Source organism: Giraffa tippelskirchi, chromosome 13 (assembly GCF_054371585.1).
Source record: "Giraffa tippelskirchi isolate mGirTip1 chromosome 13, T2T-mGirTip1v1.2.pri, whole genome shotgun sequence".
NCBI lineage: Eukaryota > Metazoa > Chordata > Mammalia > Artiodactyla > Giraffidae > Giraffa > Giraffa tippelskirchi.
Window position 1 is genome coordinate 121,640,584 of NC_137287.1, and position 16,431 is coordinate 121,657,014.

The 16,431-nt window shown below is 45.8% G+C and overlaps 1 protein-coding gene and 1 long non-coding RNA gene across 8 annotated transcripts in view; one reads left to right on the forward strand and one right to left on the reverse strand.

Moving 5' to 3' along the window:
* TSHZ2 (teashirt zinc finger homeobox 2) overlaps positions 1–16,431 on the forward strand; it is a 909,619-nt gene that overhangs the window by 555,838 nt on the left and 337,350 nt on the right. The gene's annotated exons all lie outside the window — the stretch shown is intronic.
* Positions 1,059–13,717, reverse strand: LOC145532401 (uncharacterized). Of its 2 annotated transcripts, XR_014073200.1 has the most exons (5): positions 13,632–13,717; positions 11,601–11,710; positions 11,077–11,214; positions 4,738–5,233; positions 1,059–2,543 (listed from the first exon to the last, which is right to left on the reverse strand). It is a non-coding gene; the product is annotated as an uncharacterized LOC145532401 (long non-coding RNA). The 2 variants fall into 2 exon arrangements; XR_014073199.1 differs by lacking the exon at positions 11,077–11,214.

Sequence of the window (16,431 nt, forward strand, 5' to 3'; positions counted from 1 at the left end):
GGAGTGGGTTGCCATGCCCCCCTCCAGGGGATTTTCCTGATCCAGGGATCGAACTCAGGTCTCCTGCATTGCAAGTGGACTCTTTACCATCTGAGCCAGGAGGGAAGCCCATAGCTTAGACCAGGGTTTGGCAAGCTTTTTCGTAGAGAGCTAGATAGTATCTAATTTTGGCTTTGCAGGTCTTAAGGCCTTTGTAGCAATTAGTCAACTGGAAAGCAGCTATAGACTATGTAAACAAATGGCTGCGGCCATTTTTCCATAAAACTTTATTTATAAAACAAGTCGAGGGCCAGATTTGGGCCTTGGGCCATAGTTTGCCAGTCCCTAAGATATTCAGTATAAGAGCTTGACCCTTGGAATCACACAAACCTGGGCCACATCAGGGCTCTGATTCTCCCCACCAATAGGAACCTAGTCCTCTTACTGCACCTCTTAGGTCTTCAGATGCTACTTTTGTAAAAGGGAAATAAGTATAGCCCCCCTCCAGCAGGTTATTGGGAAAAGCCGGTGGGTAATGCTCAGAGCAGCACGGACCTGGCATGGTCGATTCTCATCCTGGCAGAAGCTCTTTTGCTGTGCTCCTGGGGTTGTTGGGTTCAGACTGTTGCTCGTTACGCCCCCTGCGGTCCGCTGGCCCGGAGAAGTGAGTGCAGCCTGTCCTCTGCTTGAAGCCTTCCCATCTCTTCCTCATGGCTCCTCTCCCAGCAGCGGGTCCCGCGGTCCCCTTCCTCCCCAGGGGGGCTCCAGTCACCCTGCAGGAGCGCCTGGAGTTCTTTCACGCCTCGGAACACGTGCTTTTTCCTCCTCTCAAGGATGCGAGTCGCCCCGCTTCTCTCAGGACTGGCTTCTTCCTTTCATTGTCTCCTTCTATGTTACTTCCTCAGAGACGCTTTCACTCCTCTTCCACCAGCAGCCTTTCCTTCCACAGCTCATAGCAAAATTAGTCAGGGACAGACCGCGCCTGTCTTATTCACAATTGGATCGTGGCGTCTCATACACTGTTCTGGCACATACAGACGTTCCAAAAGCACATATAAAGAATAAATGATTCAAAGATTGTTATTATTATTATTTATTATCACCATCATGAATAGCACTGAAAGCATAGGATCCCATACACAGTTCACCAGTTTTCAACTCTCTTCAACCCACTTTATGACTTTAACTGTATCTATGCACCACCTGAATTAATTTTTTTTTTTGCAAATAAATTTTGATTGGAACACAGCCATGCCCATTCGTTACTGTCTTTACTAAGGATGCCTTCACACTGCAAGGACAGAATTAAGTAGTTGAGTAGAGACTGGCTGGCTCACAGATCTAAAAATACTTACTATTTGGTTCTCTACAGAAAACATTTGCTGACTCCTGTACTCAGCAATAAAAGTCACTGAACTCCTTGTTTGATGTGCTAGTTATGTTTTTATCTCCATTCTCTTTAAAAGCAATGTTATAACTATTCAGATTACTTTCACGCTTGCTCCAGGACCCCCTAAAATCACCTAGCTTGGGACTCCGGGGGTGTGCTTGGGAGTCATTGCCGTGACAGTCCTGAACATCGGCTGGACTCTGCGCCTGGGGGAAGGTCCTCTGCGTGGGTTCCAGACTTGCTGCACCTCGGAGATCCTTTTAGTGCAATTTCCACTTTACGCGAGCACGTTCAGGGCTTTCTCCCGCCAGTGCTGTGCGTCTGCCAGCATCCTCTTTCTAACACTGCGCACGAGCCGGCTGAGAGCTTGACATGTACACCTGCATCACGGATGTCATTATAACAGGCGTCAGAAATGCTACTGCTCTCCCAGCACACCTAGACTCTTGACAAGATAGATGAAACCTACAGCTCTCTGTACCTGACTTCCAGAAATCAGGGCTGCCAGCTTTTTCTCGTGTTATGAATAGCCAGTGGCTGTTCTGTTAGATATCCCTTTGTCAGGAAAATTCTGCCTTCCAGAGTTTTCCCCAGATTTACATATTGCATTATGAAATCTCTTGTAGAGAATACAAAGGAATTTGCAGATATCTCTCTATTTTTGTTTTTCAATGAAAGTCATTTGTATTATCAAGACCTCAAAGGAAAAGGTATCATCTGGGCCTCTTCCAGTTGCAGGGGGCAGAAAAATGCAACTCCAAATGGCTTAAATAATTGGACAGCTTACTGGCTTGTATGTCAAAAGTCCAGGATAGCTGACTTCAGGTATTGCTAGTTCAAGGCCTCAAATTATATCACAAACGCTTGGTTCCCTCTGTATATTTCTCTGGCCCACCTCTGCAGTGTTGGCTGCATATTGGGGTGGTCCCTCTCCACATGGTGACCATGTGGCCACCAGCAGCCCCACCTTCATTGCCCCCCAGGAGTAAGTCTGGCTTCAAGGATCTGGCCTCCCTTAGAAGTTTCAGTCAACATCCTATGGCATCAGGTTGACAGTGCTGGTCTCAGACCCAACCAACCACTTCTGCCAGATAAACAGGCTGTGCCGGTCATCCCTGGCAATGCAGGGGAGCTCCCAGCTCCTGCAGAATTCCACAGGCTCTGAGTGGGGGTCCTGAAACAAGATCAGAAGCAGAATTAAGCGGTGACATAGAAAGCAGCAACAATAAGTTTTACCATATAAAAAGCTAGCTTTCTCACCAACTGTTGATTTTCCACTTCACTTCTACTTCAGGGTTTCTCAACTTGGGCGCTATTGACATTTGAGGCTGAAACCCCTACTGTGGGGTCTCTCCTGTGCAGTGTAAAATCGTCAGCGACACCCCTGGCCTCTCTCTGCTGGCCTCCGTCTGCTGTCTGAGTTATTAAGTAGCTTGCCCGAGATCGCATAGCAAGAATGAGCCAAAATTCCAGGGGTTCGAACCTGGAAGTTCAGTAGTGTCTCCCTCTCCCCCCACCCCAAGTTGTGACAATCAGAGATGTTCCCTGGGAGCCAAAATCACCCCAGGGTGAGAATCACCATGTATTGCTTACTGTATGAGAGTAGTGAGCCAAGGGTGATGACTTCATCCCCCAGGGAAAAGGTATGAAGGGGGGAGAGAGCAGTTCAGTTTCTAGGGCTCTGATGGACCGACCTTCAGCGGAGGATTCAGTCTTCACTTCTTATCGTATGAGAGTAGTGAGCCAAGGGTGATGACTTCATCCCCCAGGGAAAAGGTATGAAAGGGGGAAAGAGCAGTTCAGTTTCTAGGGCTCTGATGGACCGACCTTCAGCGGAGGATTCAGTCTTCACTTCTTATTCTTTCTCCAGGTAAGCCTGGGGAAGGTTTTCAGAACTGAGTGATCCACCCAAACCTAGCCACAGAAACAAACTCAGGCTGTGTGGTCCAGGGTTTAAGTGTGCTGAGGTCAAGTAGTTCCAGGTTTGAATCCCAGTTTTGGCACATTCTTGGTCTGGACCTTGGGCAAGTTGCTTAATATCTCAAGAGTCTGGAGTTTTCTTCCCTCTGTAGAACAATTGGGAGTTAATTATTGTTCAGTTGCTGAGTAGTGTCTGACTCTTTGTGACTGCATGGACTGCAGCACGCCAGGCTCCCCTGTCCTTCACCATCTCCTGGAGTTTGCTCCAATTCATGTCCATTGAATCGATGATGCCGTCCAACCATCTCATCCTCTGTCATCCCGTTTTCCTCCTGCCCTCATTCTTTCCCAGCATCAGGGTGTTTTCCAGTGAATCCACTCTTGGCATCAGGGGGCCAAAGTACTGGAGCTTCAGCTTCAACATCAGTTGTTCCAAAAAGTATTCAGGGTTGATTTCCCTTAGGATTGACTGGTTCGATCTCCTTGGTGGAGAAGGAGATTAGGAATGGCAAACCATTTCGGTATTCTTGCCTTGAGAACCTCATAAACAGTATAGGAGTTAATATGAGATTTAAATAGTAATTAAATAGACAATGAAGTAAACAAGAGGCGGGCTTGAGGTGGTCACTCAATAAACAGGAGCTTTAATTATTTGTGTCATCATGATTATCAGCATCATCTGCATCGTTCAAGCCAGGTTTGTTTTGCTAACCTGGGCACTATGACCAGGGGGAGGGGAGACGCATATCCCTCCCCTGCGGGTGGCTGTCCGTGTAGTGTGTGCAGTGGTGCCCTCAGCTCAGCACAGCAGATGCTGGCACAACCTCCCTGTGTGTCAGCCAAAAATGACCCCAGACATTGCCCAAAGTGCCCGTGGTTGAGACCCGCTGACTCAGGCCCCTTCAGCCGGCTGTCTGGGGCAGTAACAATCCTCTTGCTGTGCTTCATTTCCCCCAAACTGGTCCCATCACTTTCCCAACAGAAATAAGGGGGTGCTGCCCAATCTGACGGAGAAGGCGATGGCACCCCACTCCAGCACTCTTGCCTGGAAAATCCCATGGACGGAGGAGCCTGGTGGGCTGCAGTCCATGGGGTCGCGAAGAGTCGGACACGACTGAGCGACTTCACTTTCCCTTTTCACTTTCATGCACTGGAGAAGGAAATGGCAGCCCACTCCAGTGTTCTTGCCTGGAGAGTCCCAGGGACGGCAGAGCCTGGTGGGCTGCTGTCTATGGGGTCACACAGAGTCGGACACGACTGAAGCGACTTAGCAGCAGCAGCCCAATCTGACCAGGAAAAAGGCTGAGGTGTCTGGACCAGGGCCTGGTATAATACCCACGTGACTGTTAGCAACTCCAGTTTCCTGAGCAAGCAGAAACTCAGAGTGCCTTCATCTCCTCTGGCCTTTATCTCACTGCAGAGATGCCGTCTCAAGCCTCCCAGCTCACCTGTGCTATTTCCAGTTTCCATCTGGCCCCAGGGGTCCGTGCGGCATGTCCAGTTAGTTGCTTAAAATGTGTCCTAATGTCTGGTTACCAGATGGAAAATCGTTGCTCTTAAGCTTGGCCTGTATGTTGCAATGAAAATGCTTGTTAGGTTTAATGAAAAACATAGACCAGACCAGGCTTTGTAGATGCGCGTGCGTGGACATGCAGAAGCAGGCGACGGCCGATGGTGTGAAGGTGAGAGTCCTTCCGAGTCCCGCATTTGCCTGATAGTGCTGCTCCTTGGAGTCAGTGGGAAGTTATGTCAGATTTAGAGTCTGGTAAACTCGGCTTCCAGCATCGTCCATTCAGAACCAGCAGAACGCTGTGGTTAGGAGCAGAGAATCTGGAGACGGACAAGCCGGAACAGCTACTGACTAGCTATATGCACCTGGCACGAAGTCAGTGCTTAATAAATACCGGTTAACTGTTGAACATCACTCAGATTCAGCCCACTCATCTGCAAAATAGAGTAAAATCTACTTTTAAGGCAATAAATTAGATAATCTATGTCAAACATTTAACACAGGAAATACTCAAAGAAACATAGCTACCACATATAATGAATTTACAGGATTCTAAGCCATTTTATCCATTCTCATTTATTCAACTAATATTTACGGAGTGCTTGCTTTGTGCCTTGTGTTAGCAATTAGTAATTCAGGACCTAAAGAAGACAAAGATGAGTGGCTGCATACCACTTTTAAGTTAATAAAATTGTAAATGTGTCACGTGCAGAAAAGAAAGTCCTTTTTATCCTATTTGAATCCAACATGTGACGGATCTCCACAAAACTCAATTGTCTCCAATTACTTAACCTCCTCAAAAATTAGGTAGAAATTACAGAGAGAATTTCCTTCTCAATTCCTGCCACATCGCCACAGCATTCAATAATATTTTTTAATTTCCAAAAGAAGTGAAGTTTCCAGGCAAGGCACTGACAAGTAAGTTTAATGGAATTTATTGCAGGCTTATTCTCGATCTATCCCAAGAGGCTCTTGATTTATTTGGTTTATCCTATAGCATAAGAACATGAGTTAAGATATACGAGGAATGCAGTTTTGAGGCCAGGGTTGTGGTTTTTCTGTGTCCTTGGATGACTAAAATCCCCTTTTCGGGCATATTTACTTACTGTTATGTCTTAGCATGATTTAACTGCCAATGAGTCTCCGCCTGTGTGCTTGGACCGCCTCCAATGCCATCTCGTACTTGTACAAATAATTCTAGTCTTGGGGGGTAAATGAATGGCAAGCCCTCTCCAAGGCGTCTGAGAAGGGATGAAATGCCGCCCCTGGACTCAGCACCAGCTGGAAGAGAGAGGACTCGAGGGCAACACACAAGCCCGTTGAGGGAAGGCAAGGTGTGAATGGTGTGACTGCTCTCCTCAAAGGCGAGCTTTCCGTAGGAGCTGGTCTTCTCAGCTCCTGAGTTAATCATGTAAGAAATTGCAATCACCGTTAGTATCTTCATCGTTGTTGTTGTTTAGCTGCTCGGTTTTATCCGACTCTTTTGTGACCCCATGGACTGTAGCCCGCCAGGCTCCTCTGTCCATGGGATTCTCCAAGCAAGAAGACTGAAGTGGGTTGCCATTTCCACCCCCAGGGGATCTTCCTGACCCAGGGATCAAACCAGCGTCTCTTGCTTGGCAGGCGAGTTCTTCACTGTTGAGTCCCCCAGGAAGCCCATGATCATCATCACCCATCACCTATGGAGAGCCTTGACTTTTGCAATTCTCCCGTCTTGAATCGTCCTCCTTCCACATCCTGGTTCCAGCTCTCCAAGTTCCAGCTCAGTCTTGATCTCTAGCAGGAAGCCTTTCCTAATCTTCCACATCTGAAGTAAAACATTTACCCCTTTGGATCACTTGCTATCACAGCCTCATGGTGTCATCTTCTTCATCAGTTCAGTTCAGTTCAGTCGCTCAGTCGTGTCCGACTCTTTGCGACCCCATGAACCGCAGCACGCCAGGCCTCCCTGTCCATCACCAACTCCCTGAGCCCACCCAAAACCATATCCATCGAGTCAGTGATGCCATCCAGCCATCTCATCCTCTGTCGTCCCCTTCTTCTGCCCCCAATCCTTCCCAGCATCAAGGTCTTTTCCAATGAGCCAGCTCTTTGCATGAGGTGGCCAAAGTATTGGAGTTTCAGCTTCAACATCAGTCCTTCCAATGAACAGCCAGGGCTGCTCTTTAGGATGGACTGGTTGAATCTCCTTGCAGTCCAAGGGACTCTCAAGAGTCTTCTCCAACATCACAGTTCAAAAGTATCAATTCTTCGGCGCTCAGCTTTCTTTATAGTCCAACTCTCACATCCATACATGACTACTGGAAAAACCATAGCCTTGACTAAGCAGACCTTTGTTGACAAAGTAATGTCTCTGCTTTTTAATATGCTGTCTAGGTTGGTCATAACTTTCCTTCCAAGGAGTAAGTGTCTTTTTATTTTATGGCTGCAATCGCCATCTGCAGTGATCTTGGAGCCCCAAAAAATAAAGTCAGCCACTGTTTCCACTGTTTCCCCATCTATTTCCCATGAAGTGATGGGACCAGATGCCATGATCTTAGTTTTCTGAGTGTTGAGCTTAAAGCCAACTTTTTCACTCTCCTCTTTCACTTTCATCAAGAGGCTTTTTAGTTCCTCTTCACTTTCTGCCATAAGGGTGGTGTCATCTGCATATCTAAGGTTATTGATATTTCTCCCAGCAATCTTGATTCCAGCTTGTGCTTCTTCCAGCCCAGCATTTCTCATGATGTGCTCTGCGTATAAATTAAATAAGCAGGGTGACAATATACAGACTTGACATACTCCTTTTCCTATTTGGAACCAGTCTGTTGTTCCATGTCCAGTTCTAACTGTTGCTTCCTGACCTGCATACAGGTTTCTCAAGAGGCAGGTCAGGTGGTCTGGTATTCTCATCTCTTTCAGAATTTTCCACAGTTTATTGTGATCCACACAGACAAAGGCTTTGGCATAGTTAATAAAGCAGAAGTAGATGTTTTTCTGGAACTCTCTTGCTTTTTCAATGATCCAGTGGATGTTGGCGATTTGATCCCTGGTTCCTCTGCCTTTTCTAAGACCAGCTTGAACATCTGGAAGTTCATGGTTCATGTATTGCTGAAGCCTGGCTTGGAGAATTTTGAGCATCACTTTGCATCTTCTTCATAGTACTCTTTAATCCCTGAAGATATCGTGCGTAGTTTTTGTCCACATATTTATTGTTATTTCCCCTGACTCGTCTGTAAAGGCCATGACAGCAGACATCTCTGTGTAAGAACAGTGAAGGGGACACTGAGGAAACCTACTCAGTATTTGCCGGGTGCCTGGCGGGGAAATTCAGTGATTAAGATCCAGCCCACAGCCGCCTTTGGAAGTCTATGTCGTTACTCGCTCTGGAGATCGGGTGCCTTGCTTGAGACCCCACGGAGAGTAAGAGATGCAGCTCCAGTTTGCCCTCTGACCCCAGTGCCTGTCCACTCCACACGTTTGCAGCCTGCCTCAAGCACACCCCCCACCTCGTTTTAAACAGCCAAGCCCCCCGTAACCTGTTCTCCAGGTGACTGCCGGGACTCTGACCTGCCTGTCTGGTCTACAAAAGTCTGAACCCATGTTGACTGTGACTTTCTCTGCCCGATTAGCATCAGGGCTCACACTGCACTAAATGGTTAAACAAAAAAGTACATGTCATTAAACTCTTCAATTATGGAGTCACTTTCCTATTGGGAAATTCTACCACAGGCTAATGCTTTTTGGCAGGTTTCTGGTTGAGCAGGAAGCCTGCGTGGAGAAGGTATACACAGTGGGAGCGCGGGGGCATCTGTTTGCCTTCGGCCTCTCTGCCAGCCGGGATCCGTGGTCTGTTTGTGTCCACGTTCCCAAGGATGACAACGGTGATTTCCCAAAAGGTCAAGCCCCTCCGACTTTCTGGGCCTGCTCGGGACCCACCCCAACCCTTCTCTCTTGTCTCCTTGTACCTTCTGAATGAAATCACATTCCTCTATCTTTTCTTGTATAACCTCTGGACAAAAGACCCTTCCACACACACCTTGCTTAAGGCAGAGTAATTGGAACAGATAGCACTACTGGCCGAGAGCCACTGACTAATTGCTTTATGCCCAACTCCCCTTGCCTGAGGCACACCCAGGATTGACAAATCCATGGCTGTTTCCCAATTTTTTGAGGTTCCTGAAACAATTGGTGCAATATTACTTGGGGGCGGATAGGGAGGGCAATGCATCCCCTATAGCCATTGGCAGCTTTTACCTCATCTATTTAATCTCCCATTATTGTGATCCTGGATATCTGTTTTTTTAATTTCCTGTAATTCAGCAAGGAATGTTGTTGTTCTCTTCCTTAAGGACATCTGTGGTCTCTGCTTTTTCATGTTCCAAAAATCCTAACAGAGATGTTTTGTCAATGACTGGATATTTCATTAGAAATCCAGAGATCCCCATTAACTTGACTTATTTGCATCGCTCTGATCAACTTTTAGGTTAATAATTCATGATAGTTAATAACCTGTTCAGATCATTCCCAAAATTATTGATTTAATAATATTTGGTCATTAATAATGAAAAAAGGATGGCGATGATTTTTCTTATCACTTACCTCAATTTATTCCTTACTGCCTTGCAAATCTCGGAGAGAGCCAGTGTTCTTTAGGACTTTTAATATCTCATCATTCTCCTTGGTAGAAACCAGGAAAATGTTCTGCATTTTATCTGTATTCTTGATGTTCAAAGTCTACAATTAAGGCAGATCTTTCATTTAACCCAATCTCTCCATTCTTGAGTTTTAAACTTTCTGAGAGTTTGTAGAAACCACAGCATCTCACCCCCGAGAAGTTCAATAGCACAGTTCAGTTGACTTTCTTTCTCTTTTATTATCTTCTGCTGAATCATGTTGTAATCATCTCTCTTTTTTCAGTTTGTTTTTGCTAATATACTTAGTAATTTGATACAAGAATTGAGCTTCAATTTGTTTTGGCAATATGGAATTTCAAATAGTTTTCCCATTGAATTTCCTGTAGAGGTCATATCTGTGATGAGATTCAAGTATTTCATCTTATATGAAAAAGTAAAAGTCAAATGTGTGAACCAGATATATGAATATTGATTACTATTTTGAAGCTATCACCATTTTATTTTCAGTTTTAAAATGACCGGTTTTAGAACCTCGTTAGAAAGTTGCCCTCATTGTTGGAATATCCCCATGAAGGCATCTTTTTGCAACAATAAATAAATCTTTTGGCTGCTTTCCAAGATGAATCTACTTTATCCCAAATTCTATTCAATACCTAATGGTGTTATGGCGACTTTCCAGAACCTAACCTTCCAGGCAATGAGAAATTTCCCTCAAGAATTGCATTTTGATGGGAAATGATTTCCTATATTAGATAAATAATGGACAATATGTGTTCAGCTTGAGCTCAAGAAACATCATCAGAATTCCCCTACCTGAGGCTCTCTGTGCAACATGCCAAAACAGCTGTATGAGAGGCGACTCAGGTGGGGAGGAGGGGGCAGTCATTACGTCTGCTACACGATGCCGAGGCATCGGGATATTTGGAAACGTTCCAACAATTAACGCTCTTTTTCACTTTTGTCATGGAGACACAGCTTGACTTAAAAAGAACCAAAAGAAAGAAGTGAAGAAAGAAAGAAGGAAGACAGGAAGGGAGGGAGGTACTAAGGGAGGCAGGAAGGAATAAACGAAACCACTGTACTGAAACCATGAATAGGATTGGTATAACTGATGGCAGAAACAACCTGTGTAAAACTAAAAGGATGTTTGCACTTTCTTAACTGGAACACGTTTGGGCCGCACTAGGCACTTTTAAATCTTGGTTCATGATAGTTAATAACCTGTTCAGATCATCCCCTTACTTCACAAGGGGACCCCCCAGCCCAGTCAGTGTTAATATGTTAAAAAGTCATTATGCTAGAATGAAGAATACCTCTTGGGTTTTGCATTGAACAGCTCATATATTTTAGGATAGAACATTGTTTTTCAAATTGTGGATCAAGATCAATCAGTGGAATCAATATTGTGGGTTATGACCAGCACTTTAAAAAAAAATAGAATACATCTGAATACCTTTCATATAGCAAGGGAAATGCTATTTTTTAAATAGCTGTTTCTTTATACATATAAACATATGTGTACTGGCTCATAACATCAAATGTGCTTCTTATGGTGAGTCAAGTACAAAAGAAGTTCAAAGCCCTGGTGTAGAAGGTCTCATTTCCTGTATTTAAGAGTAGAAAAAGTAACCTAAAAACAAACTATTGTGCAAGAATTATACCTCCCGAATATATTGAAAAACATAATTCTTTTGTTGGTTTGATCTGTCGTGGTTTCTCAGCAAAACAGGATATCTTTTGGTTCCACCTCTTTATTTCTCAAATACTCAGCACATAGGACAGTCACCAAGGCTGTGTCACTAAAAACAAAACAAAACAAAAAGCACCTCTGATGGTGTGTTTAGGGGACAGTTCATAGATGCATCTTCCACAAAATTAAAATGTGCCAAGTGCCTCATACATATCTGTGCACTGATTGCTTTTATAAAAAGAAGACATAATGTCATACAGAAACAAAGAAGAAATTGTTTGGGGGAAAACATTTTGTTCAATTTGTAGAAAAAGCAGAGTGAGTCACCCTGGTTTTTGAAACAGGGGTGGAACTGTCAAATAACTTGAATTAGCAGCGCACCTCCTAACTTAGTTAAAAATCATCTCACTTCTTCATTCTGCTGCTGCTAATTCCAGGCTCATAGAGAGATTGACCCGACCTCCAGGAAGTGTGTGATGAAGCCTGGCCCCTTACCTCTTCACAGTCAGATTGAATACTTGCTGTTTGTATGAAGTAGCTGCTCTCATAGCATGGCCTTTTGGGTTCGGATTTTGATGTCCTGTGATGAATCCAGCTCTTGCCACCTGGATTTTAATATTCATTGTTAACTTGAGGAGCTGACACGGATGGGACAAGATTTCATTATGAGCCTCTTTGAACTTACCCCAGTTAGGGGAGTGGAGAAATAGATTTCACCCATGAACATTTTTAATGTTGTGTCAGAGCCCAATTGATCTGATGGACTTTTAATCACTTTGCTGATAATAAGAAAGACCATGACTTAGACCTGCTTCAGCCGGTGTGGAAAGGTTGATGGCAGTTTGCATGGTCTGATAAGATCTGAAGTGGGAGGAAATGGACTTCTGAGTTCAAAGAGATGGCGCCCTGATGCTCGGGCCGCTGGGTGTGCTGACCACTGAGCACATGTGCGGTTCCTCCTCCACGTCTCAGCTCATCCGAACGCCTTGCTGAAGTTATGACCCCTCAGGACGGCAGTGAGCCGGGAGGCTGGACGCACACCCAGGTCCTGGAGGGCTGGGAGAAAGGAGCGACGGGGAGAGAGAGGAAGAGAGTCTCCCCACTGTTACAGACCACTTAGTCTGCAAAGAGCACGGCACGCGATCAGGACTTTGCACTTGCATTTTAAGCAAATAGGAGGTTTAGTGGGACATTATCACCTGGAGTGCCCAGTAATGGGTAATAGAGTAGGGGAAGGGGCTGTGCACTGCTGGTTAATATTTACCAAAGTCTTTGTGCGTTTTTTTCCTCAAACGTTAACGACGCGGCAGATCGAGTTGAACAAAAAGGACACTGTGGATTGAAATATGGTATTGTGCCCATCAAATCCTGCCTTCTCTCTGCCTGGCTTATGATGAATACCATTCTTTAATAGCAGACTGGTGTTCGTGAAGAACTTATTACGGAGGCTAAGGGGAAGCCAAGAATGAAGAAATGCCCGACTGGCAGCGATCAATCACCTCCTTTTAAAGATGAACTGATCCTTCTTTTTTAAAGTAACAGTTCACATGAAGGTCTCAAACATAAATATGCAAAGCATCAGAGTGATTCCAGTTGCCGGATCCTGTTAATGTTTCCATGCCTGTTTCAGGTGAAGCTGAATCCCACCCTTCCCAGCAGAGACTCGTTCAAGGAGAGGGAAGCCCCGGCTCCTCCCCAGGGAAGGGCTCCTATTAAACAAAGGTTAATTCTTGGCACCAGCAGAATAATAATGTTCTAATGCAAAAGGACGAAGTCACATTTAGTTAAAGATTTCTATGTCCTAAGACGCAATATTCAAAGTAGAGTTGCCCCAGGAAGAGCTAGTTAATGAAGTAGGGCCTGAGAACCGAGGAATGACGTGGGGGGTGCTCTTCAGGGCCAGGCCATTGCCGTGGCCTCACAAAACGCACGGTGCCTTTCCCATTCACCTCTGGCCTTGTCACTTCCTGCTCAGAAGCCTCTGACGCGGAGTTTCTCTGCCTTGACACCACTGGCAAACTGGGCTGGACTGTTCTTTGGGGTGGGGGCGTCCTCTGCACTGGAGGACGTTTAACAGCATCCCTGGACTCTACGTGGGGCTTCCCCAGTGGCTCGGCAGTAAAGAATCTGCCCGCTTCAGGAGACACAAGAGACAAGGGTTTGATTCCTGGGTCGGGAAGATTCCCTGGAGGAGGGCATGGCAACCCACTCCAGTATTCTCGCCTGGAGCATCCCATGGACAGGGGAGCCTGGCGGGCTGCAGTCCGTGGGGTCGCAAAGAGGCGGGCAGGACTGAGCGTCTGAGCACGCACTCATGCTGGTCCCCACTCAGCAGATGCCAGGAACATCCCTCAGCACCGTGTCGGCCAAACATAACTCCAGATATTCCCAAATGTCCCCCGAGGGGCCTCTTGAGAGCTGTAACTTTAAAGATAACTCTGATGCATACAGAAAAATTGTCTCCCTCATGTACCCATGGATCTTGATCTAATCTCCTCTGTCCATTTACCATCCGTTGATACCAACCCCATTTGCTCTTCTCACACTTTCTATAATATCCCAGGAGCAGTGTCTCCCTGTGTCTTCCCTGTTGCTTTTCCCTTGTAGGTTCTGTCCACTGTGATGTCATTAAAGCCTTGAACAGGGCCTGTGCTATAGATACTCAAGTGAGTTGACCCTCTTCCCACGGGTCGCCATCTGCCCAAATTCAGTCTCTCTTCAAGATCCAGTCCCATTGCGCTCATTTTCAGAAACCTTCGATATATCATTGTGGTTGAGAACAAGAACTTGGAAGCTATACTAGTTTCAGTTCCTTCTCCTCTACTTGCTATATGACCTCCGACAAGTAACTTCCACCTACCTGTACCTGTTTCTTCACCTGTAAGATGGACATAGTAGTGGCATCTACTGTACAGGGGTATTACCGGGATTCACGTTGGCTGTTATTAGTATCTCATAGTCTGAGGGTCTCTTCCTTCTCTGCAGATGTGGTTTGTACATCCATCTCAGTTTCCTTTGTTGCATACTTTCATTGGTTACATTTTCTGAACCAGTCACATGACAGGTCTGGACAATAGGACAGAGTTCTAAAATGCAATCAGCCAAAAAGTTGAGGCAAATAGTTGTTATAACTGTGGTTCATGTGTGTGTGTATCTGTGTGTGTGTAAGTGTGTGTGTGTGTGTGTGCACGCGCACGTACCACACATACCCTCCCAACAGATCAGTGAGCTGCCTCCTCTTCATCGCCGGTGTGCAGGGCACCCCCATCGATTATTTGTTGGTTTGAATTCTTCTAATTTCATGAGAGGAAAGACTCTTTTAAAAACTTTCCTCTCCTACTGACCCCTGAAGTCTCCTGTGTCCTTCAGTTAAGGAAAGCATGGCTTTTGCAAACGCTAATTTCTCAAAGCCTGGCTCTTTACCTCCTACCAGCACAATTCAGGATAAAAGTTCTTATTCCTCAGGACATGTGGAAGAGTGTTTTTAGAAACATAATTTAAGGTCCACCTGGGGAGCTTGATTAAAATGTAGATTTTTGGGCGTTGGCTCAGGCTTACTCAATCAGAAATTCTAGTGGTGGGGCCTGAACATCTGAATTTCTAAAAGCCTCCCAACTTGTGTTTACACTTACTCATTTGAGAACCACGACGTTAGCATAAACCAGCAAAAAGTCCAGCATCTCCCTGGTGTTGCTCAGAACCGGAGAGTGCCTGGGCTGGAAAAAATGCTGCCATTTTATGAGGGGAGTGAGAGAATTCTTTTCCTCTGTGCTTTCTGTCTTGTTCTGGATAATGTAAATTATCCACATGGAGGGATTTTCTTTTTTAAATGAAAGGATCGTACTCTTACTCCACATTCCACAGCTCTTAAAAACAAGTCACCCTGAGGGGGAGGACTAGGTGTTTACAACCCCAGCTGGAAGAGGGCAGGGCTATTGGCCAAGCAAAGGGCAGCACAGACAGGCGATGTGCTCTGAGCATTATCTCAGCGCGTCAGTAGTGGAGACGATGACTTCAGAGCATCCCTTTTGGGAAAGCCGTGTCACCAGGTGCTCCAAAGAGGAGTCCATCTGGCTTCAGTATTCCGGTGGAGTTGTGTACATATTTGAGCATAACCCAGAGATATGAAATAATCCATTCTTGGTTTATATCTGGATGATTAATCTCTCCTCGATATCCAAGACCTGTCTCATGATTAATTTAAGTTCTCCCACAACCCACAGTCTGTATCACATCCTCAAGAGTAACAGAGCCCCGTGTCCAACGTGATTTATTTCAGAAACAAAAGCAAAGGGGCTGTGAAGTCTCTTCCTTCAACTTCCCTGTGTGCCAATAATCTCATACCATTGATTTCCTTCACTTTTTTCCTTGTAGTCTCTGAAGAAAATGCAGCCCTCCATTTTGACCCCCCCCCCCAGTCTCATGATGTGAATTTGGAGTCTCGCATTGTCTCTTTCCAACCGGAGGAGCTTGAAAGGACGTCTGAATTCTCACCCTCTCTTTTTCCACCTTCTCCCCTCCCCTTTCACACATTCTCAACTCTGTTCTTAATAAATGAGTAGATAACTAAATAAAGGAATAAACACACCTCTGTACCTCAGTTTCCACATCTTAAAGTGAAAGTGTTTGTCAACTCTTTGCGACCGCATGGACTGTAGCCCACCAGGCTCCTCTGTCCATGGGATTTCCCAGGCAAGAATACCCAAGTCAGTTGCCATTCCCTTCTCCAGGGGATCTTCTTGACCCAGGGATCGAACCCACATCTCCTGCATTGGCAGGCAGATTCTTTACCACTGAGCCACCACATCTGAAAGTGGGTGTAAATATAGTACCTTTCTCTTGGGGTTTTGTGACGATTGACTGAGTTAGCGAGATAAAGCTCTTAGGTCGTCAGCCTGCAGGAAGTGCACATTTACTGTCAGCTAACAATTCCGCCGAAGAAGGCAATGGCACCCCACTCCAGTACTCTTGCCTGGGAAACCCCATGGACGGAGGAGCCTGGTAGGCTGCAGCCCATGGAGTCTCGAAGAGTCGGACACGACTGAGCGACTTCACTTTCACTTTTCACTTTCATACACTGGAGGAGGAAATGGCAACCCACTCCAGTATTCTTGCCTGGAGAATCCCAGGGACGGTGGAGCCTGGTGGGCTGCCATCTATGGGGTCGCACAGAGTCGGACAAGACTGATGTGACTTAGCAGCAGCAGTAGCAGCAACAATTCTGCAGGGTCTGTGTCTGTTCAGTTGCATACCCTCTGTCTGTCTGTCTCTGTACATTTGCGTCTCTTGCCAGCTGGCCTCGGCGCTCTCCCATCCTTCATCACCA